Source organism: Micromys minutus (assembly GCF_963924665.1).
Source record: "Micromys minutus genome assembly, chromosome: 4".
Taxonomy (NCBI): domain Eukaryota; kingdom Metazoa; phylum Chordata; class Mammalia; order Rodentia; family Muridae; genus Micromys; species Micromys minutus.
Window position 1 is genome coordinate 45,816,045 of NC_137973.1, and position 25,649 is coordinate 45,841,693.

General features: G+C 36.4%; 1 pseudogene across 1 annotated transcript; it reads left to right on the forward strand.

The window, feature by feature from the left end:
* The first annotated feature begins 4,220 nt into the window (after nucleotides 1-4,220).
* On the forward strand, nucleotides 4,221-5,369 carry LOC308420090 (alpha-tocopherol transfer protein-like; annotated as a pseudogene). Its single transcript has 2 exons — nucleotides 4,221-4,880; nucleotides 4,983-5,369. The product of its transcript is annotated as an alpha-tocopherol transfer protein-like (transcript).
* The last annotated feature ends 20,280 nt before the right edge of the window (nucleotides 5,370-25,649 follow it).

Sequence of the window (25,649 nt, forward strand, 5' to 3'; positions counted from 1 at the left end):
ATATCATGTTTACAGTGAGGACCAGAATGAAATGAGTACATACGTATTTTTCTCCCCTCCTGTGTTTTTCTAGCTTTCTTGAATATATCCTGTTCAGAACCTAGTCCATAAAATGATATCCCTACATCCTAGATAGCCATGCTGTATCATGATGTTACCTATTTTTCCATTTATATCATAATACACTATGACCAAGGAAACTTATAAAAGAAAGTATTTAGGTTTTGACTTTTAATTATAGTTAGTTAGAGTCCATGTTGGGGAACAACAGGTATGATGTCAAAAACAGATGAGAACTCACATTTTTTGAAGCAAGTGCTAGATAGAGAGTGAGACACTAAGAATCACCAAAGAATTTTGATACATTAAAACCTACACACCTTCTCCAATAAGGCCACACTTGCTAATCATTCGACAACAGTTCCACCAATCCTGTATCAAGTATTCAAGCATATGAGTCTATGAAGCCACTTTTACAGCAATACATTCTACTCTCTGGCCACCATAAGATTATAGCCACATCAAAATGAAAGATGCAGTTAGTCAGTTTCAAATATCTTTCAAAATTCAACATAATTTAAAGGGTTTGGACTCAGAGAAGATGGACCTAACACATGAGAGATTGTAGGTCTCAGGGAGTAGGGAGTTCTGGTAGGGTGACTGTGGTAGGGTGGGGACATCCTCATGGAGACCCAGGGAAGGAGGCATTGGATATCAGAGGGTAGACCGTTAAATCTAGACTGTTAAAACAAAACAAATAAAAAAAGAAAACACAAAAAGGATTAGATAAAATATTTTAAAAATCCAACTTTTTTTCTGTTGCACAAGAAAATTTTTTAACTCTAATACCCTGTAAAATGAAAAGCAAAAAGATAACTGCATACTTCTAAAGTATATACTGGCACAGAATATGTATTGTTGTTCCCAAAGATCAATATGGAGGCAAAATGAAAAATTACTGTACCAAATGAGTGACAGAATTCCAGCAGAGAAAACATTCAAGTTCTGAGACTCCATGTATGATGGTAAAGGGTCTTCCAGCTTTTCAGCAAGAATATATTTCTCTCTCTAAAGCTACTTACACTTTCCGACTGCAGCTTTCTTTGGCAGATATATAATGGCTCTGGAACCTTCCACCTCTCAAATTCTTAGATGGGATCGAGACTTCGATATTACATTTTTATCCAAGGGCTGCTCATGACTTCCATACAGGGAAACAACTATTCTTAATTGTGGAGATTTTCTCAATTCCTGTATTTTTTATGACTATAAAGCCAAAACCAAGTAGAAAACACTGCTAATCCCCCCTTGAATCACATTTGCATTAAGATTTGCTTTCTTCTTGTTTGATTATTATTTTTAAAGGCAATTCTACATGTATTTTTTCATGTTTTTTAAACTTTCTTGTAAGCAAACTTGGTGGGTTTTACCCAGTAGACTGTCCTCACTTTATTGCATTTCCCACCAGACCTCTCCTGATAGATTTAAGTACAAGTTTTGGATCTCACCTTAATTCCCCAGTGCTGTATTTCCTCTAAACTGTACATTGTGTATTTCTTTCTTGTCTTTCTTACTCCTTCTCATTGTCTACTCGCATTAGAGTGGTGACTTATAACCTCATATTGGCATCTCTGCCTAGAAATGTAATCTGATGCTTAGCAATTTAACGTCAGAAGTCAAACCCATTCATTGCAAAAATATTACCTCAATGGATGGTCCTATCTTGTCCACATCTCCCATACAAACTTTTGTAGGCTAACTTATCTAAGCTAATTATAATAATTTATGTGTGGTATGTGTTTGAATCCTTGAGTTCTGCAGAGTGCTTTATTACAGTCCAGAAAGACAAGTAGTCCATCTTGGAATAATCAACACATGAGTATTTTCCTTATCAACACTGCCTTGTGCCAAAGCTACATTAGTTTTCAGTGCTATCCTATCATTGCATTTGATTTTGGTGTCCTTCCCTTTACTCTCCATCTCCCCTGCAGTGGTTCAGATAACACCACTTATAGTAGTCTTATAGTAACTTTGCGGGTCAGAGTTGATCAGTTAGAGAATTTCTCTATCAATACAATTATTTATTTACTTAAGATCCTGGTCACAGCTTCCTTTTTCCTACCAGTGCCCCCCTCACATGTCCCTTCTTTCTGACCCTCTTCCCTTTTCTCTGAGAAGAGTGCTCCCCACTGTGTACCAATACGCACTAACACATAAAGTTACTGCAGGATTGGAATAGAGAATATCAAATCTCAATAACTTTCATAATAGAATAGAACAATGTTTGACAACGTTAAAGAAAGATGAAGAGATTTCTTTGAGGTATAATTATATAAAAATTTAGTCAGGATTGTTTCTCAACTTGTATTTAACTTAGTATCTTACCAACTAATCATATTTATAGTAATGGCGTTTTACCGAGGTCAAAGAAACCCGCATCTCATCTAAAGAAAGTACAGCATAATGCTGAAAAGATAACTTTCCTTAGAAGTAAAATACTAGAAATAAAAGGATTTATTAGCATTCATCAATACTACTCTAAAAGCATTTGATAGCACAGTGTTTGCAATCTTTGTATCGCATATCTAACTTTACTTCAGAATAATACTAACACTGATAAAACATCTGTAATGGAAGTAAGAAACTAGTCAGCCTCCCAGGAATGTGATTTTCTTTTTCAAAGTCCATCTGATTTTGTAAAGAGCAAGTAACTGACATGAATAATAAGACCAGTTTAAGTTTCAATGAATAAACAAACAAACAAAGAAACAAACAAACATGTTCCTTGTGACTTTGAGGGGACATCAACAAAACAGATGGGATTTATAGGTAAATATATTTTGCCTAGTTCACCAAATACAATTCTAATCTATTGAGGACCAGGACCAAGATACAGTGATAATGTAAATCTAATTAATTCCACTAGTAAAGTCAACTATCACATCAATGGAATTATATAAGATTTTAGTGCCAAGAATAATTTGGCTTATACTTCTCCATGAAATTTAGAATTTTTAATAAATAATTTACAAGATTTCAAAAATGTGGGCATTTTATATATTTTAGCTAAGTAAAATTATTTTACACAAAGCCATGATCACAGTCTACTAAAGACGTGAAACAAAAGCATGACCTCACCATGGCCTTACATGCTGATCTTATCTATTCTCAAAGCCACAGCATCATCCTGTCAGAAACTTAGTAAAAAATAAAACCACTGACATTTATTACTTAAGGATCAATTATCTAAGACAAAAGAGCAATGCAATTTTTGTTAAGACATTTTCACTTTGCAATGATTAAGTGTGAGATCAAATAAGTACATATTGAATGATCACTCAATAGTGAACTAGATAAAATTCATGATTGTGTAGTAGTTGCAGAACAAATTGACAAGAGAGAAATTGGTTTATGTATCTGAAGGACAACGTAAATGGGTACTAAATAAAATAATTTAAAGTCCCAGGATAGGATATGTGACAGAACATAAATATTAAAACAGGCAATACATGTGTTCGTTAACCCAAGAGAATGAAATGTTTTAGAAATCTGGTCTTACAAATGATACAGATTGTGAGATCCCATTTATTATTGTTTTATCACTTTTTCCTTTTATTATAGATAATGTTTTATTTTAGTATTTGCAATATTGGTGTTCTTTTCACATGCTCTGCTCCTGTACTAGTGAGTTTAAGGCTTTCCCAGGCTTTTTCTTCTATTAGAGTTAGTGTATCTCCCTTTACAGTGAGGTTTTTGACACATTTAGAGTTGAGTTTTGTGCAGACTTAATATAGATGTATATCAGCTTTACTAGCACCATTTGCTCTCTATTTTCTGACCAGTATTTTGTGTGTATGTGTGTATGTGTGTGTGTGTGTGTGTGTGTGTGTGTATGTTTAAATCACATGTCTACATTGTGAGGATTTATGTCTGTGGTTTGAATGAACTACATTTATCATGTGTCTGTTTATAGAAACCCTGGGTGGCTTTTACTATTGCAGCTCTGTATCACTTGTGATAAGGAATGGTGAAAATTTTAGCAGTTCTGTTACTCAGGATTGTTTTACCTCTCCAGGGGTTTTGTTTTTCCACATAAAAATGAGAACTGTCTTTTCAGTTGTCAAACACTAGATCAATTGTGCTATAATATTGTGGAGATTGAATCTGCAAATTGCCTTTTGTAAAATGGCGGGGTTTTTTTGGTTTTTTTTCTTTTAACGATGTTAATCCTACCAATTAGAAAACATGAGAGAGCGGAGTGCTGGTCTGTTCTGTGCTTGCTCGCTGCCAGCAGAGGCTTCTGCCGCCATGACCCACGCTCAGCCCGCTGCGGGGTTCAGACCCTGACAGCTAATGTCAAAATAAAAAGGGACTCTCTGAGAACCAGCCCTTCTGTGACCTCACTCTCTGAAAATGAGTTACCACTAACCCTGCTGGAACCTACTTTCTACGTTTGCTTGCTTCATTTGCTTGCTGACAGAAGTCTTGGTCACCAAAGCCAGGGAAGAGCTTCAGGAAAAGCCTATGTCTCCAGGATGTGCAGTCCCTTTGAGACATGGTGAGGAAGGAATATCCATACTTGAGTACATTGCTGGATGATGCCTTCCTGTTATGCTTTCTGAGGGCCTGAAAGTTTGATTATGACCTGGCCCTGCAGTTTCAACTACCATGGCTACAGATGCAGCAACCTGAGGCTGTCAGCCCTGAAAGGGGTTCTCAGCTCTGGTTTCCTCACAGTGCTGCACCATACAGACCCCAGGGGCTGCCATGTCCTCTGCATCCGACCAGACAGATAGATACCAAGCAACTACCCAATTTCTGAGAACATCTGAGTCATACACTTGACATTAGAAAACCTCATTCAGTCTGAGGAGACCCAGGTGAACGGGATTGCAATCCTTGAAGACTACAAGGGAGTGAGCTTATCAAAAGCATCTCATTTTGACCCTTTTATGGCTTAAAGGGTGATTGATATCCTTCAGGATGGCTTCCCCATTATGATATAAGCAGTTCACATAATGAATTAACCTTGGATATTTAAGGGCATTTTCGCCATCATAAAACCATTTCTGAAAGAGAAATTTGCAAATAGGTTCTTCCTCCATGGGTCTGACCTGAAGTTTCTCCACACAAACCTTCCAAAGAATGTCCTCCCCAAGGAGCATGGGGGCACAGCTGCGGAGCTGGACACTGCCATTTGGAAAACAGTGCTGCTGGTCTCAGAGGATGATTTTGTAAAAGAGTTCTGCCAGATCGTGCCTACCTTCAACAGTCCCTCGGCTAGCCCCTGCTACCTGAGGGGCTGATCAGATGCACAGTGTGGTGACTCCCTGCAACCTGTGAAGTCCCAGCTCTATTCCTGCTACTAGCACTCATCAGGAGAATCATCATGTACAATCCCTTCCTTAGAGATGCACAGGCTGGAGATGCCAGGACCTAGGTCTGATCCATTACTTCAGCAGCATGAGCTGTCTGTAGAGATTTAGAAAGCACCCATCACAGGCAGACCTTTGACCATGTCATTCTACTGAAGACGTGGAAACTGCTCTAGTGATTTCCAGATGTTTGTACTCTTAAATCTACAACTATTACACTGGAAGCTGTATCTATCTGTTTCTTAGGCATCTTGGAAAGATGCGAAGACACTTGACTGATTATGACTCTGAAAGAATTGTCAATCCTGAAAGGTGGCCACACATGAGACTTTTAAATCTCTTTCCTGTAAACCCTAAGTGTTGACCTCTGATGTTCTTCCGCAAAGTTCAAGATTCAGGCCCCACTTGTCATTGCAGGGCCTGGGAAGCACTGAGTGTAGAAACACCAGGCTCAGGCAATATTTAAGGATCAAATTTGTAAGCTAGAGGTTTCAAAGCTTTTCTGGGATTCCAGGGTTAATCTTGCAATAGAAAGTTATCCCAAACCCATAGAGCCTCAGCTTTGGCTCTCCATGGAATTATGCAGGTCAACATAAAATACTGGATTCCAGGACCATGAGGCTAAATGCATTTGGACCAGAAGTCAGGAATGTGACTGGACAGCATGAGGGCCTCAGTGAGGGGGTGCTAAAGTTCTGTTAAGTTTCTGCTTGGAATGATGACCACCTAGAGTTGGCTGGGTCTTCTTGTTTTGTTTTTGTTGAATGTGTGTTCCTGGAAGTTGGTGGTACCAAACTGCCCTTGCAGAATGATGGGCGACCTTGAAAACGTGGCTTTGTCTTGTATCCAGATGTACAAATTCCTTCCACACTGGAGACACTCATTTTGTATTAGAGACAGCAACAGTAAAAAAACAAAACAAAAAAAAAAGTAAGAAACATGAGAGATCTTTCCATTTTCTGATAACTCTTTTAAGTTCTTCCTTCCAAGCCTTGAAGTTTTAAGAATCAAGTCTTTCAGTTGCTTGAATAGTTACTCAGGGCACTTTGTATTTATCAGGGTATTGTGAAAGATGTTGTTTCCATAATTTTTTATTCAGTATATTTCTCATTTGAACGTAAAAGGCCTACAAGTTTCTGTGAATAAATCTTGTACCAAGCTATTTTGCTGAAGGTGTATATCAGCTTTAGTAGTTCCTAAGTAGGATATTTTGGCTTCTTTATTTCCAATTAATATATATTTGAACTCATTCAGTGGTCTTATTGATCTATAGAAGATTTCAAGTACAATATTTGATATGTATGTAGAGAATTGACAACTTTATCTTGTTCCTGATTTTAGTGGAATTGTTTTGAGTTTCAAGCCATTTAATTTAATGCTGGCTATAAGCTTGCTAGAAACTGTCTTTTTTTATGTTTAGATATTTCCCTTTTACTATAAGTATGTGTTAAACTCTTTTAAAACAATGATTACCATAAGATTGACATAGTGGTAGCCTACAAAATAGAAAAATAATTTTTGTCAACCCAACATTCAATAAAGGACTAATTTTAAAACATAGAAAGAACTCAAAGAATATTTTTAACAAATTATATTAAGATTGAAGTAGACATCTAAACAGATAATGTTCAATAGAGAAAACTCAAATGTCCAAGAAACAAAGATGTTTTCAACATCCTTAGCCATCAAGAAAATTCAAATCAAAGCTTTAATATTCAACCATACAGTTTTCTGAATAGTTAAGATCAATAATGCAAGTGACAGGTCATGCTACTGACAGTGTAGGACAAAAACAACACTGATTTGTTGCAGGGGGAAGTACAATCTGTGCAGCCATAATGGAAAGCAATGTGATGGCTGCTCAAAGAATTGGGAATCAATCTCTCTCAAGGTCCACCTATATGACTCTTAGGCCTATACCCAAAGAACGGGTCATCCTATCACAAGGAAACTTGCTCAACTCTATTTATTACTGTGCTATTCATAATTGGCAGAAACTGGAAAAATTTAGATGTCCCTCAAATGAAGAATGGGTCAAAAACATGTGTACACAACAAAGCACTTCTCATCTCTTAAAAGAATAACATCATGAAATTTTTGATCAAATGGATGGAACTAGAAAAAAAAAATTATTCCGAGTGAGCTAAACAAGACCCAGAAAGACAAATACAAATATAAAATAAACATGCACTTTAGAAAGTGAATAACTTTCTAGAATATAGATTTCAAAACTAAGTCCAGATGAAGTAATGATATAGCACAAAAATAGCATTTTAGAGATTTCTTTTATTTTTCTAAAAGGGTATTAGGAAAAAATATCACTAAAAGGTATCACTGAAAATATAACTAAAGTAGGACATGTTACCTACTTTATAGAGAATGTATGTGAAAACACAAAGTGTTAACTAGAATCTAAAATAAAATTTAAAAAAATAAAATTATATATATATATATATATATATATATATATATATATATATTACTTTTTTCATTATTTTGGCAAAACTAAAAATAAAATAGAAATCACCTAAGAAGAAAAAAATCCTCTGTGGTTTTTAATTTTGAGGGTATAAATCCTATTTATTTAATAATATCATTCATTTCTTAATTAATGAATACCTTAATTCATAGCAGGGATATAACTATCTCAGAAAATTCCCCTGATGGTGGAAACATTTGACTGGGACTCGTTTTCTTTTTCATATAACAAACAAAACACAAAGTGGAGATAGGCTAGAACTTAGATATATTTAAATATTATAAATTTTAAAACTTAGACAATATTATATATTTATATGAGTTTTCATCATTAATCTTTAGAGTCATGTATGCTCTGTGGGAAGTGGTGGAATCTTTTCTCATAGCACTTTATCTGTTGCTCAATCCAGAGTATGAGGTTTCTGGTTTTATTATTTATTTTTATATAAATACATTTTTTGGAAGATAAAATTTGAATTTTCCTCTTCTTTAACTCCTCCAATACCATCTCCATCTCCCTACTTACCCAACATTGTTCTCTCTCATACTCCCTTTTAGAGAAAATCAGAGCAACAATAAAGAAACAATAAATTCCAAGAAAGTTAAACAAAAATTGAAAACCAAACAAGTCAAATGACCAATAATTTTTTTAAATGTCAAATTAAAATATACAAATGAAACAAGTGTAGCAAAAGTACATTTTGAAACACATAAACACATGAAACAAAAGTATGAAAATGACATTGAGTTTCTTTTGTTTGGGGCAGCTATTCATGGTCTCAGATCCTGTTCTGGGCTTATATACCAACTGATTGACACTCCATTGTAGAAAACTGATTTTTCTTTGTCAGTGGTTCAGTTGCAAATAACTTTGTGGCTATGAGTGAGATTTAGTTTTCCTTTCACCACTGCCAGTTACCAGCTCGGGCACCCGAGAAGGGAATAAACTGAGGCTGCCAGCGAGGTGTCAGTGCTTATCTGTGCTGATGGGCATAGGTTCAGATACATGTCTGAACTGCTGCCTATAGCAGCCAAGGAATCGAGAAATTATTCAGCATAGTTGATGGATGGAAGGAATAGTGTTTCAATGAGCCACCCGTGGCTTATATATTCTAACAAAATCTTTCAAGCAGTTTAATCTTATATTGCAATTACACTTTTTTATTTTTTAAGATTTCACGCATATACATATATAGATATGTGTGTGTGTGTGTGTGTGTGTGTGTGTGTATTCTGTTCATAAGTCTTAGAGATGTATATTTTTCCATTTTATTGTATATTATCTGTATTTACATTTCAAATATTATTCCCTTCCCACCAACTCCTATCCCCATTTCCCCTCCCCTTGCTCTCATGAAGATGTTCTCTCTCTCAATGACCCTCTCCACCAGAGTGTCTTGGCATTCCCCTAAACCGGGAAAACAATCCTTCACTGGACCAAAGGCCTCTCCTCCCATTGATGCCAGACAATGCTATCCTCTGCTGCATATGCAACTGGAACAATGGGACAGCTCCTGTCAGCCAGCTCTTCTTGGCATCAGCAATAGTGTCTGGGCTTCGTGCCTGTAGAAGCTATGAATTTCTAGAAGTCGCAGTCTCTAGATGGCCTTTCTGAAGACCTCTCTGGACAAATTAGGCAGACAAAGATATCCTGGTTCTTGATTAAAATAAGTGAAGCCCTGGTAATTTAAGTTGAGATAGCAGGTGCTTCCTTGTTTCTGAGAAACCGGGCCCCTTCATACAGCCCAATATCCCTTATGCCCCATCCCTGCCCTCGCTAAAGTGGTATAAGTCATACCCCAAAGTCCTTCTTCAGTCTGTAAGGATGTTACTTAGAACCCAGCCAAGTCAGCCATACCCCAAGTCCTTCCTCTATATGCAAGCATGTGACCACACTCACTACAGAAGCAGACCACCCCAAATATGTAGACAAGGTGTTTTCAAACTCTCAGGACAAGCCAATAGGAAGCACTTGTTGTCAGACTCTGAAATATCCCAAAAACTATATATATTGGGGGGACTGTCCAAAAGTAAAGGTGGGCAAGAATCATTTCATTGTCTGTGAGCTTCTGCCTTAAACGCAGTAGCACAATGTTTGGGAAGAGATTTCCTCTCCTGAAGCTTCCTGCATCCTGCACTGTAGTCTCTTGTGACAGCAGCAGGGACAGAGGCTGGATATCACCAGCAGCAGTGGCAGAAAAGGTTTTCCCCTCCCTGCCCCAGCTCTCCCCTTCGCCTGAACCCATGTGACAAGCCAGACACAGCAGCTCAGGTGGCAGAACCCACTCCTGTCCATGACCAGAGATCTCCATTTAGCTCTGGCGACCCACCCTGGAAAAACTGTCCCACAAGACCCTGCTCCACTATCAACCCCTGAATTTACTTTTGTTAGGAGAAATTCTGGATTATTATATTTGAGGTTGATGGGTGGTCCCATATTTCAAGGTGACTGTCGTTCCACTGGATCTCATCCCTACATGTTCTACCTTGACGTTTTTGGGTATTTTAGCTAATGTGCTCTCTGTTGGGTCCTGGGAACCACTTGGCTCCCTGGCATCTGGGACTTTATATTGGCTTTCCCCAGTTCCCCCTTCTCCACCTACAACACTCAAATTGGGATACTTTAGATTTGGAGATGCTGCTGTTCAATTAGATAAATCAAATGCAATAGGTTTAACTGAGATAACAGTAGCCAGGTAAAAACACTGAATTGACAGAGACAAGCTTATTGTAGTTATTATAATGGATAGCATAGACAAAACAATGTTTATAATGATATAGCCCATAACAGTTAACACAGGAGAGGTGAAATTTATAATGGCATTACTCGGTCAGACTTTTGGTACTGCCTAATCAGTCATGGTATTCCATACAGTATTGTTTCTGACCAAGAAACTTATTTCACAGCCAGAAAAGTATGACAGTGGGTGCACGATCAGGGAATCCACTGATCTTACCATATTCCCCATCATCCTGAAGCAGCTGGTCTGATAGAACGATGCAGTGACATGGCCAATTAGGGAACACCGGCATAGAGGGCTGGGGCAGAGTTTTTCAGAAGGCATTATATGCTTTGAATTAGTGTCTGATATATGGTACAGTTTTTTTCATATCAGGATCCAGGGGTCTTAGAATCAAGGGGTATAAAAGAGAATAGTTCTACACACTATAACTCCTAGTGACCCTCAAGAAAAATGTTTTCTTCCTGTCCCCACAACTCTAGGTTCTGTGTCCTAGCAGTTTTGGTTCCAGAAGGGGAGTGCCCTTAGTAGGAGCCACAAAAAAAAAAAAAAAAAACATTCCATTGAAATGAAAGCATAGACTTCCCTTTGGTTATTTTGGGCTTGTGATGCCCTTAAACAACAGACCAAGAAAGGAGGGGTAATAGATCCAGATTATCATGGGAAAATTGGATTGCCTCTTTACAATGGAGGTCAGAAGGATTATCTCTGGAGTACAAGAGATCCCCTACGGTATCTCTTAATACTCCCATGTCCTGTGATTAAAGTCAATGGAAAACTACAACAGCCTGATCCAAGCAGGATGACAAAGCACACAAAACCATCAGAAATGAAGGTATGGGTCACTCCTTCAAGAAAAGAGCCAAAACTGCTTGAAGTGCTTGCAGAGAGTAGAGGAAAAACAGAATGGGCAGTACAGAAAGATAATTATAAATACCAGCTCAGACCATGTAACTAATTGTAGAAACGAGGATTATAAAGCAATATGAATGTTTCTGTTTTATTTTGTTAGTAACATATTTTTAAGCATCAATTGGCATTTGAGATACTAAAGGAATGTTCCCAAGGGACATTGCTCCATTGTAATTTACAAATTCATTTGTGATCGTACCAGGAATACTCATATTATGTTAGGTCCTTTTCATTGTTTCATGTGGACTTTAGATATTATTTGCATCAAGTTGAAAAGGGGTGAATTATAATGACTATTTCTGGTTGTCAACTTGACTATATCTGGAATGAACCACAATCCAGAATTGGGAGGCTCACCTTTGATCCTGATCTTGAGGCATAGAGGCTATGGTTCTTAGGACACTAAGGCACAGAGATCTCAAGGTCATCTGGAAAAAAGTAAGTCCCTATACCAGGTGTGGTCTTTAATCTGGAACACACCTTTTGTTGGATACATAAATAAGGACATGGGGAAGAAGGAAGTCTCCCTCTCATTGTCTGCTTAGCCTTGTGAGACTCAGCATCTCCTAGATCCTTGGACTTCTACTCACAACTACTGCTGAAGATTGTTGGGGAGTTGGACTACTGACTGTATATCACCAACAAATTCTCTTACTACATAGAGACTACCCATAAGTTCTGTGACTCTAGAGAACCATGACTAATACAGAAACAAATCTGAACTGTTATATAAAAGTCAGTAATATCTACTTTAAATCCTGTAAATGAATATCTACTCAGCAACAATTTTTATTAAATCGTATCAGGATATTAAGGGCAAAAATAGGAATAATATAATGTCATAAAATTTCTTTGCTGTGAAAAAATACATGACAAGAATCAACTTAATCATAAGAGTGATTATGTTATGAGGATCTAATACATTATAACAGAAAAGTTAGGTCTACAACCAGCACCATTTTGGTGGGAATAAGCAGATTGGACACCTGATGCTTTATTGTTTTACAGAATAAGAAACATCAATTTTGGCCAAATGAGGATGAGAAATAATCTCAGTTCTTACTCCCAAGAGATCTACTTTCTTTCCATTTTGAATTTTTCTCAAATTGGGCCACTTGTTGAAACCATATGCTTAAACATATCAACCTGGGAAAGTGACCATCTGTTCCCAAACCTTAATAGATACTGACATAAAGACATGGAATAAAACCAGATGGTAGTTTAAATTAGTTGTTTGACCATCACGGTTATGTGGTTACTACTACAGGAAGACAGTAATGATAATCTATAGATGATTTCATGGAAACATACATACACACACATACACATACACACACACACACACACACACACGTGTGTGTTTGAATTTGAATGAGTTATAATGATGTATGTATAACTGAAAAGTAAAGGTAACTCAATAAGAAGTCTTCTTTCAATTTCATAATTTTAAATTATATTTTATAATCAGATGCTTTTAATAATGCTATTTTGAAAATGTTTGATGAAAAATGGCAAATGAACACAGTCTTTATTTATAATTTATGTCTACTAAGTATTATTTAAAATCTCATCACTTAAAAATTCACACAGAGGGCGCAGAACAGGGCCCGGCCCACCTGCCACCTGGATCAGCAGCTCCTAAAGGTTTAAAGATTGGTGAGTAGGAGATCTCGGCAGCCAGGGAACAGAGAGTTCTCTGTGGAGTGTGAACGGTAAGCACACCCCCAGCCCTGCCTGATCCAGAGACCAGGAACACAACTTTGGAACTTCTGTTTGAACCGGGCAGAGACGTCAGGGTGCAGAACAGGGTGCAGCCCATCTGACCCCCCTACCAGCAGCTCCTAAAAGTTTAAAGACTGGTGAGTAGGAGATTTAGGCAGCCAGGGAGCAGAGAGATCTCTGAGGAGTGCACACTGAAAGCATACCCCCCGCCCTGCCTGATCCAGGGACAAGGAACACACCTTTGGAACTTCTATTTCCACACAGCGGCAACTTAAGGGCTCAGAACAGGGCTCAGCCAATCTGACAACTGGACCAGTGGAGATCCAGGGACAGAGACCAGATACAAGGGAAAGGCAAGAACATATCACAGAAAACAAGATGGCAAGAGGAAAGCGAAAGAGTATGTCCCAAGGAAACCAAGACAACCTGGTAATACCAGAACCAAGCTCTCCCATAACAGCAAACATTGGAATGTCAAACACTCCAGAAAAAGAAGACGCAGACGTGAAATCATACCTCAAGATGCTGATAGAGATACTTAAACAAGAACAGGAGAAAAAGCAAAATATTCAGAAACATTTAATAAGGAAACAAGAAAAACACTCAAAGACTTCAAAGAACTAGAGGAAAACAGAACCAAAGAGATGAAGGAATGAAAGAGAGAATTTAAAACAGAAATTGACGCAATAAAAAAAAAAAAAAAAACACTAAAAGAGATAACCCAAGAGGCAGAACACTGATAAAAGGAATCAGGAGTCACAGAAGCAAGCATTTCCGATAGATTACAAGAGGTGTAAGAGAGAATCTTGGGGGCAGAAGACAACATTGTAAACATAGACAAAACAGCCAGAGAAGATGCAAAAAACAAAAAGGTCCTAACCCAAAATGTCCAGGAAATCTAAGACACAATGAAAAGACCTAACCAAAGGATAATAGGAATAGAAGAGGGAGACGAGTATCAACTAAGAGGCACAGAAAATATCTTCAAAAAAATCGTAGAAGAAAACTTACCTACCATCAAGAATGAGATGACCACGAGCATAAAAGAAGCCTTCAGAACTCCAAATAGGTTGGAACAGAAAAAAATACCTCCTGACAAATAATAGTCAAAACACCAAGTGCCCAAAGCAAAGGTAGAATACTAAAAGCAGTAAGGGAAAAAGGTCAAGTAACATATAAAGGCAGGCCAATCAGAATCACACCCGATTTCTCAACAGAGAATATGAAAGCTAGAAGAACCTGGACAAACATCATGCACACCCAAGAGAGCACAAGTGCCAGCCCAAGCTGCTATACCCAGCAAAACTATCAATCACCATAGATGGAGAGATGAAGATATTTCAAGACAAATCAAAATTTACACAATATCTGACCACAAACCCTGCACTACAAAAAATTATAGGTAGAAAACCCAAAACAATGAGGGAAAATACAGCCTAGTAAAAACAAGAAAACTCCTAAACAAGAAAACCCAAAGAAGAAAGAGACACAGACACAACTCACTCCACAAAAGCAATAATAGCAGGAAACAGAAACAACTATTCTTTGATATCTAGTAACATAAATGGACTCAACTCCCCCAATAAAGAGACATAGGCTATAAGACTGTATACATAAACAAAATCCAGCATTTTGCTGCATATAAGAAACTCATCTCAGAGACAAAAACAGACACTATCTCAGAGTAAAAGGGTGGGAAAAAAATGTCCAAGCAAACAGTCCCAAAGAAGCAAGCTGGAGTGTCTATTCTAATATCGAATAAAGTAAATTTCCAACCAAAAGTTATCAAAAAAATAAGGAAGGACACTTTTTACTCATTACCAGGGAAATCTGTCAGGAGGAACTCTCAATCCTTAACAAATATTCTCCAAATAAAAAAGCACCCACATTCATAAAAGAAACCCTACTAAAGCTCAAAAAATACATTTCAACCCACATAATAATTGTGGCAGATTGTAATATCCACTCTCGCCAATGGACAGATCATGGAAACAGAAACTGAACAAGGACACTGCAAAACTAGCAGAGACTTTGAACCAACTTGAATTAATAGATATCTACAGAACATATCATGCTAAAGTAAAAGAATACACCTTCTTCTCAGCACCCCATGGTACCTTCTTAAAAATTGACCAAATAATTGGATAAAGAACAAGCCTCAATCAATATAAGAAGATTGAAATACTCCCATGAATCCTCTCAGATCTCCATGGTCTATGGCTGGTCTTTAACAACAACAAAGCCAACAAAAAGCCCACATACACATTAAAACTAAACAATGCTCTACTAAATGATAGTAGGGTCAAAGAAGAAATAAAGACAGAAATTAAGGATTTTCTAGAATTCAACAAAAATGAAAACACAATATACACAAACCTATGGGATGCAATGAAAGCAGTATTGAGAGAAAAACTCATAGCTCTAAGTGCTCCCAAAAAGCAACTGGAGAGAGCTTACATCAACAACCTGACAGTACAGCTAAAAGCCCTAGAACAAAAGGAAGCAGATATACCCAAGAAGAGTAGACGGCAAGAAATAATCAAAATTAGGGCAGAAATAGACGAAATAGAAACAAAAGAAACCATTGGAAAAATCAACAAAACGAAGAGTTGGTTCTTTGAGAAAATCGACAAGATTGAAAAACCCGTAGCCATACTAACTATAGGGCAAAGAGAGAGTATCCGAATTAACAGAATCAGAAAGGAAAGTAGAGACATAACAACTGAAACTGAGGAAAATCAAGAAAACATCAGATCCTACTACAAAAACTTATACTCCAAAAAATTGGAAAATCTGGAAGAAATGGACGAATTCCTCGACAGATATAATATCCTAAAATTAAACCAGGACCAAGTAAACCATCTAAATAATCCCATAACACCTAAAGAAATAGAAGAAGTCATCAAAAGCCTCCCAACCAAAAAAAGCTCAGGTCCAGAAGAATTCAATGCAGAATTTTATCAGACATTTATGGTGGTTATTACACCAATACTCTCCAAACTATCCCACAAGATAGAATCAAATGGAATACTACCTAACTCATTTTTTGAGGGTACAACAACCCTCGTACTTAAACCACACAAAGACCCTACAAGGAAAGAGAACTTCAGACCAATCACACTTATGAACATTGATAAAAAAATACTCAACAAAATTCTTGCCAACCGAATCCAAGAACACATCAAAACGATCATTCATCATGACCAAGTACGCTTCATCCCTGGGATGCAGGGATGGTTTAATATAAGGAAATCCATTAATGTAATCCACCATATAAACAAACTCAAAGAACAAAATCACAGGATCATCTCACTAGATGCTGAGAAAACATTTGACAAAATTCAACACCCCTTCATGTTAAAAGTCCTGGAAAGACCATGAATCCAAGGTCCATACCTAAACATAATAAAAGCAATATACAGCATACCAACAGCCGCCATCAAACTTAATGGTGGGAAACTTGATGCAATCCCACTAAAATCAAGACTCCCAAGGCTGCCCATTCTCCCCGTACCTATTCAACATAGTACTGGAAGTTCTGCATGGAGCAATTAGACAGCAAAAAGAGATCAATGGGATACAAATCAGAAAGGAAGAGATAAAAATATCACTCTCTGCTGATGACATGATAGGGTACTTAAGTGACCCCAAAAATTGCACCAGAGAACTTCTACAGCTGATAAACAAGTTCAGCAAAGTGGCTGGATACAAAATTAACTCGAACAAATCAGTAGCCTTCCTATACTCAAAGGACAAACATGTGGAGAAAGAAATTAGGGAAAAGGTACCCTTCACAATCATCACAAAAACTATGAAATACCTTGGTGTGACTCTAACTAAGCAAGTGAAGGACCTGTAGGACAAGAACTTCAAACCTCTAAAGAAGGAAATTGAGGATGATCTCAGAAAATGGAAAGATCTCCCATGCTCATGGGTTGGAAGGATCAACATTTTAAAAATAGCCATCCTACCAAAAGCAATCTACAGATTTAATGCAATCCCCATCAAAATTCCAACCCAGTACTTCATTGAATTGGAAAGATCAATGTGCAATTTCACATAAAATAACAAAAGACCTAGAATACTGAAATCCATCCTTAACAAAGAGAAAACATCTGCGGGAATCACTATCCCTGACCTCAAGCTATATTACAAGGCAATTGTGCTGAAAACTGCATGGTACTGGTACAGAAATAGGCATGTATTCAATGGAATAGAATAGAAGATTCAGAAATGAGCCCTCATGTATATGGTGACCTGATTTTTGACAAAGGAGCCATTAACATTCACTGGAAAAAGGACAGCTTATTCAACAAATGGTGCTGGTCTAACCGGCACTCAGCATGCAAATGAATGAAAATAGACCCTTTCTTATCTCCTTGTACAAAGCTCAAGTGTAAGTGGATCTAAGATCTTCACATTAAACCTGATACTGAAACTATTAGATGAGAATGTAGGGAAAAACTTAGAACACATAGGCACAGGAGAAAATTATCTGAACAAAACACCAATGGCTCAAGCTCTAAGGTCAAAGTTTAACAAATCGGACTTAATGAGATTTCAAAGTTTCTGTAAGGCTAAAGACATTGTCAAGAAAACAAAACGGCAGCCAACAGAGTGGGAAAAGATCTTTACCAACTCCACATCAGATAGAGGCCTAATATCCAAAGTATACAAAGAACTCAAAAAGCTAGACACCAGAGAATTAAATAACCCTATTAAAACATGGGGTACAGAGCTAAACAAAGCATGCTCAGCTGAGGAATATCGATTGGCTGAGAAACATCTGAGGAAGTGCTTCACATCCTTAGCCATCAGGGAAATGCAAATAAAAACAATCCTGAGATTCCCCCTCACACCAGTAGATTGGCCAAGATCCAACACTCAGATGACAACAGATGCTCGCCAGGTTGTGGAGAAAGAGGAACACTTCTCCACTGTTGGTAGGGTTGCAAACTAATACAACCACTCTGGAAATCAGTGTGGTGATACCTCAGAAAATTGGACATAGTACTACCTGAAGACCCAGCTATTCCACTTCTGGGCATATACCCCAGAGACACTTTAATACACAACAAAGATATATGCACCACAATGTTCAGAGCAGCTCTATTTATAATAGCCTGAAGCTGGAAAGAACCCAGATGTCTTTCAGTAGATGAATGGATACAAAAAATTGTGGTACATTTACACAATGGAATACTACTCAGCCACCAGAAACAATGACTCAACCAAATTCTTAAGAAAATGGCGGCATCTAGAAAATATCATCCTGAGTGAGATAACCCAGTCACAAAAGAACAGACATAATAATATGCAGTCACTGGTAGTGGGATGCTAACCCCAGAGGCTTGCATTGCCCCAGAAACAACTCACAGACTGTATGAAGTCCAAGAAATAAAGAAAACAAAAGAAAAATAATAGTCATGCCCAATCCTTACCCACCAAGAAAACATTGACAAATTCCGGGTTGTACCCTGTATTACATGTACTGTCTTCTCATTGTTAAAAAAAAAATTAAAAAAAAAAATCTTTACACACCAAGAAACCTTTGACTATTTCAAGATTGCATCTTGTTTTACATGTACTTTTTACTCATTGTAACTGGTGGTATCTTGATCTCACTATCAAACCTTTAAAAAAAAAACAAGTACTGACAAAAATGTATTACATATTTTTATGCAAAAATGCTTAAAATCTGTACATTTATCTTTGTTCTTTAAAATAAAGTTGTAAAAAAAAAAAAGAATTCTGTTTCACTGTTATGAAACCATCCTTAGCAATTGTATCTGCTGGGGAAGTCTGAGAGCATCAAAGATGTACAGGAAGCCTTCTTTGTCTTCTGACAGAGGCAGCAGTTATAAATATGTTTAATAAATGTATTGGTCTGTAGCTTTGTTTTGATACTGCTGTTGATGCTGTTCCTGTGGATGCTGTTTCTGCTGCTGTGTCTTTAATAATGTTTTATAATAAAATAATACAGATTTAGGACTTTAGAAGAAATTTTGTTTCTGTATTTTTGGAGTAAGTTAAAATAAAAAAATTCAAACAAAAAGGAACAGCTATGTGTTTTCTCCATCTAAAATCTTTGCTGTAAATTGAAGTAAAATATAAGAGGGACAAAGAAACTATATAACTATAACCAGGCATGTTTGAAAATAGATTAATGCACAACAGTCTGTTAATATTAATGTAGGTATAATTTAGAAAGCATTGTTGTGTTACATCATTCATCATTGACTTGAAATATAGAAAATAAATAGGTAATTTAAAGCACATTTGTTATTTTATGTGAACCTACTGTTCCATTACCTAAAAGATTTAGTAAAGAGAAAAGAGTTAGTTCTCAAATTTCTGCATATCTATTATAGTACGACAGTGCTTCATACACAAAGTCATAAATTATTGAATTTGTAACCTAAGGTCAATCCATTGATTCTCTTGTGTGCCCTGATACAAGGAAGGAACTGTTGTGCTTTTTGTTCCCATCAAAATTTCTATCAAAAAAATTGATGTCTTACTTAATTTTCACAGGGAATATGGAAGACTGAAAATATTATTGAATTTCAAAAGTCAATTAATGCCAATGAAGGTTTGTTCTATCCCCTAGATGTTAATACTTAAAATTTGCATTTGGAAAATTGCTATTTTCATGTCATAGTCTATAAGTACAAGAGTAACAAGCAATACTTTAAGATAATAATTAAGGTTTTCTATGTATACCTAGAAATGTATTATAGTTGTTCCAGTAATTTAACTGTAATGCCTTTACTTCACATCCTGACTTGTTCATTTGAAATAATTCTAACAGTTTTTAAATTTACCATCTATATTCTCCCATTTAATTTATTTCTATTCTTGATCACATATTTTCTTACTAGGTAGAGAACTCATTGATATTTGAGATATTTGAAAAAAATTCTCAAAGAATAAAATCAGAAACAAATACCAAGTAGAACTACAAAAACTAAAAGTTTGTATTGAAAATATTTTCTTCTCTCATACATCCTAACAAGTTTCCATTCCTCACAGCTCCCCTTAGCTCCTCTGTATCCCAGAAATAGTTACATCACCCCTTTTCCTCATCAGAAAGGAGCAGAACTAAAAGAGAAGAGAGCCAAACTAGGCAAAATAAGATGATAGCATGTCAAAAAAAACAAACAAACAAACAAACAAACAAACAAAAAAAAAAAAACCCAACCAAACCAAAAAAAAAAAAAAAAAAAACCAAACAAGCAAACACCTCATATATGGACTGGACAAGGCAATCCAATAAGAAGAAAGAGTCTAAAGAACAGTAAAGAGAGGAGAGAAATGCTGTCTCACACTATTTGGAGTACTAAAAAAACAGCAATAGCCACAACATATAGACAAATAACCTGGTGCAAAGCCATGCAAGCCCCACCTTCTTGCTTCAGTGACTGTGAAACCCTTTGAGACCTTCTTAGTTGATTTAGTGAGCCATGATCTCATGGTGTCCCTCATCCACTCTGACTCCTACAATGCTTGAAACAGAAACCTGGATAGTAACCCAGCCACAAAAGCCTCCACTTCCAATCTGTCCTGTCTATAGGATACTTTGGGACAAGGTGACTCAGAACTTGTAGACATGACCAAGGAATGTTTGGTTTAACTTGAAACCTATGCCACAAGAGGCAGCAATGAGACCATACCCTAAAATAACTGCTTGGCCAGGACCTGGGACTGGATACCCAGATTCTGAACCAGTAACTTACGGGTAGAACTAAACAGGACTTGCAAAAGGAAAAAAAAAGTCAACGAAATGACTTATAATGTTTACATTTTTCTCATAGGTTAGGGTCTTTTCCAGTTGCTGTGATCAAAGAGGCTCTCTCCAGCAGGAGAAGGGAGCAGGTTTGGAGACCCATAACCAGACATTATTCAGAGTGTCTAAACTGGAAGTCTACTTCAAGTCTCTCCTCTTGGAGACCCCATTCAAGGGGGCATAAAAATAATATAAATAACATATTTCCTCACCATGAACCCATCCAGCTACTCACTGATCTTTTCTTTCTGGTTTCTATCTGTGCCAATAAGCATCTCTAAATTTATTTCAACACTTTCATGCTCTGCATAATAGGAAGGATCTTGATTCTTAGTAAAAGTTTAAAATAAAAATGAGATCTCATCTTGTATATGAATCTATTCTATTCAATAAAAGGTAGATAGTACATGGGTGACTTAAGTTTTGTTTTTAAATTAATTTTTTTGTTACTTACTCACTTTACATCTAGCTCACAGCCCCTTCTTAATCACTCTTCCCACAATCCTTCCAGTTTCACTCTCCCTTTCTTCACTGAGTGGGTGTGCCCCCCATGAGTATACAGCCACGATGGCACTTTAAGTCTCTGTGAGGCAAGGAGTTTCCTTTCCCACCGATGCCTGACAAGGTATTAAAACTAGAAGAACATATCCCATGTATAGGCAACATCTTTTGGGATAGCCTGTTTTCCAGTTATTAGAACCTAACACAAAAACCAAGCTGAACATCTGCTACATATATACAGGGGGGCCTAGGAACAGCTCATGTATGTTCTTTGTTTGGGGGTTCAGACTCTGAGAGCCCAGAGCGTTGTCCACATTAGTTGACTCTATTGGCCTTCCTGTGGATTTCCTATCTCCTTGGTGTCCTGCAACCATTCCTCTTATCCTTCCATAAAATATAAAATTTATGTCAAAGATATAGATCTATATCTTTGAAATAAATTTATTATCCTATTCAGTAAAAAGTATTCAGTTAATAGATGATGTAACTTTTGTAATTTTTAAAATAGTTTCAACAAAATTGACATAACAACCAATATTTTTATTTATGTACTCCTTCAGATCAGATAATGGTTATTATGGGAGAAGTTCCATTTATATTCTTAAACTAAGTATTAATTCACTTTATATTCTGTAGCTTCTCTCCTCCCTTCCCTCCCTCTCACCTCCTTCATGAAACCCTCCTGCCCTTCTCCTCATAAAAAAGACAGCCCCCAATGTATATCAATCATCTTTGACATATCAAGTGTCAACCAGTATGACTAAGCAATTCTCTTCCAATTGAGTGTAGATCAGGTATTCCAGTTAGGAGGAAGGGCTTTAAAGGCAGACACTGTAGTCAGAGACAGCACCTGCTCAAAACCTGTTTTCCTTTGATATTTTTCCATGAAGATAGCTACTTTCCCTGTTTGGTGTATATTTTTTTTCTCAAGCTATCTTTAATAGAGGATGGTCATGATAGAAAATAATCCATATATTACATTGGAATTTAAAATTTGTTTTTTAAAATAAGTGGTATGAATTTGGATGAGTGTGAAATGGGAAAAGAGTTGGAAGGAGTTAGGGGAGTAAGAAGCATAACCAGACTATTTAGTGTGAAATAAAGTCTATAATAAGTCCATAAGTCAATAAATAGAAAAGTAAAAGCAAAAATTCAAGCTATTTGAAATGTTTTCCAAAAATGGATGATAGTATAAACAGATATTGGTAAAAACCAAGCTCATATATATGAAAATGTATATACATATAAATGTATATATCAAGCTCATATATACCGAAATGTAACAAAAATATTACTTCTAAAAATCTTGTGTAAATATTTCCAAGATGTGATTTGCTTCCTGCTGATCCAGGAACTTCAAACGACACATTTTATAAGTATAATTTTTTAGTACTTTCTTTACCTATAAAAATAAAACCATATAGCCTACATTCTTTAATAAAAATAGAACTGTGTTAGGTTAAAAAATAAATGTGTATTCTTTTTCTATCTTCAAACTTTAGGTGATTTTTTAAAATCAACCTGCCAATTAAAAACATAAATTGGAACATATTATGAAGCACATGGTCCATAAAACCTATTTTGACATTTGTATTCCAGCGCCTGTTGTAACCATATTGTTGGGAGGCGGTCTGACTGATTGCTCTATGATAAACCTCCCAGTGCCCAGAGCAGTGGGTCATTTAACCAGAGAAAAGACAAAGTCTGGAATTTAGTTACATCTGTGAATTCTGTTGCTACTGCATCCCGTTGGCTCATTAACTACAACTGGAACATTTTAAAATTAACTGCATTTACTTTAATAAAGTTTTTTTCCCCTTGCTTGGAACAATGCTAAATACCTCAACAAGATTGTTACATATTGTTTACTACAGACCAGCCGTGACCCTGGAAAGGTTTTGATTTCCCATTTTAGTTTTAAACTCCATGTCATTTATAATACAGATTAAATATGTAAGGTTTTATTTTCAGTTGATAGTAATTACTTGTGTACTATTTGTAGGTTTTGATTTTTCAAATCCTACTTTAATAAGTGTTCTCAAAAGCTTTGAATCCTTTTTTAGGCCACTGTGCAAAAGTAGGGAAGAAAAGATGGTAAGTAATACAAAGGGGTTGTGTACCAGTTTAGAAGTATTTTTTTTGGAGGGGGGAGTAATCCCAATCTCCATTTTTCAGCTTACCAACAGTCCTGTCCTGTACTGTCAGCATACCAAATACAAATCAGCAGCAGTGTTATGATCCAGAAGAAATAGCTAGGTCTTCTCTGAATCAGCACAAGTCAGTGTGATTGAGCAGAACCAGCTAGGACACCCAAAGTTTTCTGCCATGTCTTACTCAAGAAGCAAAGACACAGGATCAAGGAAGTGTTTCAAAGCTGTCACTGTCTGTTGAGTTCTACTTATGCTTTTTCCAAATATCATGTGTCCTCTCACTGGTCTTGTTTAGCAAAATATCATGAATTCACTTCTGCAAAACATTACTTGTGACTACATCTTATGTTATAACCATACATTTCTACTTTACTTATGAGTTATGCTATATTTCCAGTTGTTTTTAATTCACTAATGTAAATTAAATTTCCTTCTTAAATTTCTTAAGATTTATGGTTTTATTTTTTATTTAGTTTCTTTAGCCACAGAGTGGAAATATTGTTTTAGATACCAAACAACTTCCTTTTGTCTGTTTCCTCCTATGACAATTGCATTTTAATTTATATACTTGTACTAATAAACTGTGGTTAGGATGTAATAGATAACAGAAGAATAAAAAAACAGTAAAATATGGCATTTTAAAATTTTAATGTCTCTCTGCATTAAACTTTTATGTAAAAAGGAATTTATGTCAGTATGACAGAGGGTCAAAGCATGAAATTATTTACTCAAGAAAATCAGTAAATTTTTAACTTTGACTCTTTGAATGATTTTCTCTGAGTTTTAGTTTGTTCTTTTTATAATTTTCTGTGAAATTTATGCATTGATCTCCACATTGACACTACTGAATTTGTAGTGTATAGGGTTCCTTTTTCTGGCTTTCTTTACAAAACTTGTTAGATTTCTTCATGTTTGCTATCAGGGATGTTGGTTTCACGGCCATCTTCACACAGAGCAGAGTTATCGAAATTTTTTTTTTTTTAATTCATCAGATTCCCTTTAGACAAGTGTGTAGGCAAAATTCTTGACTAATGATTTATGTGAGAGGATGCGATTTACTGTGGGTGTTGATATATCTTGGTATGTGATCCTATAGTGTATAAGAGAATAAGCCAAAAGGCAAGCTAGTAAGCAAAATTTCCATGCCTTCACTCCCTGACTCTAGATTTTTTTTTTTTTTTTTGCCTCTAGATTTCTGACATGAGTTCTTGCCCTAGCCTAAATATATAATTACATTTTCTGGGATTTTACTCTCTGTAAATTTGGAATATATTCTAATTACATTCTGAAATATAGTTCATATAGAATTTTCCCACATCCTGTGTGTTTTGTTTGCCTTGCTGACATTTTGCTACATAACAACGTTGATTCCATGTAGTCTCACATTTAGATCCTAAGGGCTAAAAACTAGACAAAATAATAGCAATCTTAGGAGATGAGAAAGAAGAAAGAGTGTGCAAAAGGACGATGAGATGTGAAAATAGAAGGACCTACAAAAAGAGAAACACTGAGCATAGAGACATAGGCAGAATTGGGAAAGAGAATCACAAATTAAACATATTCACTCAAGTGACAATGGTGTATGATATACTAGAGGATGATGATGTTCAAAAATAAAAGATTTAAAAGTGTTCCATGTAGACCTGGAAAGATTGTTCAGTGGTTTAAAGTGGTTATCATATATATCACTAAACATTGCAACCTGCCCCAGGTGCCCACCATTGGCATCCACTTACTAGAAGAGAGGAAACTCATACAATGAGCAAATACCTTATTACACACGCACGCGCACGCACGTGCACACACACACACACACACACACACACACACACACACACACAGTGTATGATAAACATTTAATGTCATATAATATTTGGTCAGTCAGAGTTTATTATGCAAATACAAAATATAGTACTCGCATCAAACAAATTTCTGGGTTAATTCTGGAGACACATATGATCAATGATGGCCCAGAGATCACTGA